The following is a 3180-nucleotide window of genomic DNA, read 5'->3' on the forward strand; positions in this document are numbered from 1 at the left end:
CTTTAAAAAAAAAAAAGTGGTTATCAGTGTAACCACAAAGTCATGAGGGACTTAGCTACAATCAACAGGCACATGACAAAAATGTTGAAACTTTTTGGCAAAAGAGAAAAGAAAGAAAGTATGGAAACAAATAAAAACGTAAATAGTAAAATATCTACAGTTTGTAGAGTCACCATTTTTCAGCGTTAACATAAATTGTGGCCATTTAGAATGTTGTACATTTTGATTCCCTTTGTTTCTCTCCAATTTTTGAACAATTGTAATATGTTTTTTTTTTTTTTTTTTAATTATATATGGCTTTGTAAGTAGTCATATTGTGCAAAAGTGATGTGTAAATTCACTCTGCTTCTAGCCGTGCTTGTGCTGTTTCCACTGAGGTGGACTTTATATTTCAAGCAAAAATGTCGAAAAAAAGGAGTAAAAAAAAAAAAAAAGAAGAACCAAAACACTGCTGCTGGGTTCAAGAGTTAAAGATTTGCTGATTGAAATGAGCTGCAGTTTGGATTTTATTGTATATTCTATTTTTGAACTAAAAGGGAGTTTTTCACACATCAGTACTAAGATGAGCAACTGCAGTGTTTAACATGAGCTTATAAATTTTATTAAGTCTATAATTTCATTTCTCATTTTCTTCAGCGAAGCTTGAGCTCAGAGTCGGATTTAGCTTTTTAAAAAAAATAAGAGTACCATGAACCACCCTTTATCAGACTGTAACTGAAATGGATAAACTTGAGACAGGGATAATAAAGCTGGCGATTACTTTGGAGGCAACAGAAGAAAAGAGCTTTTAGAAGCGTTCTACAGGTGTTCCCTGCTAAAAGTTAATGAGGCTCTGTGCTGTGTATGTGGGAGTAATTACCAAAGGGAAGCCATCGCATTAATGTTTGGTAAGCTGAGAACATGAGCGTCTTTAGCAGAATCAAACTCACGAGGTCCTCAGTTGCATTTCAGACTCCGAGTGCTAAATATTCCATACTGCGGTTGGTTTATGCACAGATCAAGTGCATTCGCGGGGCAAAACACGCAAAGAGACGTCATTCCCACAGGCTATTCTGTACAATATCTGCATCAGCCTTACTGGTCCCGTGCTATCCAGCCATCCATACAATACTCAGAGGATATGCGAGCGCGTGAGTCAGGCAGCCTCAACGTGTGAACCGTCACACGAGTACAGTAAAAGCTAAATCAAGCACACTGAGGCCTGATGAAACACACAGAGGAGAAGGAAGAGCTGTTTTTTCGTGAGAAAAGAGANTTTTCAAGATTTGGTGAAATTTCTCAATGAAACCAAGAGCTGTATATTGTTAGTTCAAACTCCAACAAAACGTTCTCCTTCTACAGTTTTGTGGGTCTGATAAATTGTGTAATTGTGACATTTTTTAACAACAATATGCCTTTCAAACCCAGTCTTGAAGAAATGAAACCATTTCTTGTTTATTAAAGTGAAATCTCTTCCCAACCTGCCTGCAATAAATATCAATAATATGTCCATTTAACAGCTACTTTGAGTTTCAAATCAAATCCAAGCTTTTAAAATGTATTTTTTGTGGATTCCTCATAGCTTTACTTGTAAATATGACTGCAACCTGTAATTTAGTTTCACCACTTGCGTCTCTTGTCCCAACTGATTACACATAGATGCAAACATAATTACGACTGATAGGGTTCATTCATCACTCCACCTGAAAACAGGAGAATGAAAGCAACGAAAGAGAACAAAACCTGTTTGTCATTCAATACGTCGCAATCAAAGAAGAAAAATTAAACCAAGGTTTGTTAGACAAAGATGCATAATAATTTAAAAAAACAACAACAATTCAACTCCAGATGAGTTTAACAGCAGTCCAACAATATCACGCTGCTCAACAGTTTGGGAAGCAGCCTTCTGAAGACTTTAATGAGTTATTCTGAGAGAAACTCGGATAGTCTTCAAGGCAGACGAATGTTTAATCAAAGTCTCTGCATTTTCTCTGATAATTAGTTTTCAGAGAATCCATTGACCTCATGTTCTCCTACGTAGTTTTCTTTCGCTTCACATCAGTTTTAAGGTAACAAGATTTTCTCCACATTTTATGTTATTTCAACTTCTTTTGCGTTTCTTTTCATAAATGCTTTGGTCGTAATTATTGCTCTGCAGTCAACTGAATTTCATCAATTATTCCATTTCAGGAGCAAACAGTAAGAAAACACACCCATAGATAATAAACAGGCATTTTAGAAAACCAGCTGGTTACCAAAGTCCTCCAGAGAAGGAAGAGTTGTTTTTTGTGAGAAAAGAGAGAAATTCATCCTTCCAAAGAAAAAAACAAACAAAAAAATCCCAGATATGTTTAAATTTCTTAACTCCAAAACCTACCAGCAGGTTTGAATTATGTCAAAATTACACCGTTCATCAGAGCAAGAAACTGTAAAAGCAGGAAAAATCATTGGAGCTTTACTAATCTCATCATTTGGTCAGGAAACTTCACCAAATCTAAGATCAAATCATGATATTTCATCAATATAACTTTCTACACATCTCATTTAAAAATTTGGCCAAAGATACAGAGTTTGCTTCAACTAGAGTCTGTAAAAAAACGAACAATTATATGTGACAAAGCACAATTGTAAAGCCATTTGCCACTCACACAGAGCATTTAGGAGACAAGGGTGCAATACAAATGTATATTTTTTATTCATACATTTCTAGTTTGTATTTCTATAAGCTTTTGCACAAACAAGACTTTAAAAAAAAATGTGGTTATCAGTGTAACCGCAAAGTCATAAGGGACTTAGCTACAATCAACAGGCACATGACAAAAATGTTGAAACTTTTGGGCTGAACTGCAGGCTGTGTACACAAAGTAGACAAAAGAGAAAAAAAGAAAGTATGGAAACAAATAAAAACGTAAATAGTAAAATATCTACAGTTTGTAGAGTCAACATTTTCAGTGTTAACATAAATTGTGGCCACTTAGAATGTTTTTGATTCCCTTTGTTTCTCTCCAGTTTTTGAACAATAAACAATTGTAATATCCATCCATTTTCTATACACCGCTTAATCCTCATTCGGGTCGCGGGGGGCTGGAGTCTATCCCAGCTGACTTAGGGTGAAGGCAGGGGACACCCTGGACAGGTCACCAGTCCATCTCAGGGCTACACTTAGAGACAGACAACCAAGCACACTCACATTCACACCTA

Source organism: Stegastes partitus, unplaced genomic scaffold (assembly GCF_000690725.1).
Source record: "Stegastes partitus isolate 25-593 unplaced genomic scaffold, Stegastes_partitus-1.0.2 Scaffold305, whole genome shotgun sequence".
Lineage (NCBI taxonomy): Eukaryota > Metazoa > Chordata > Actinopteri > Pomacentridae > Stegastes > Stegastes partitus.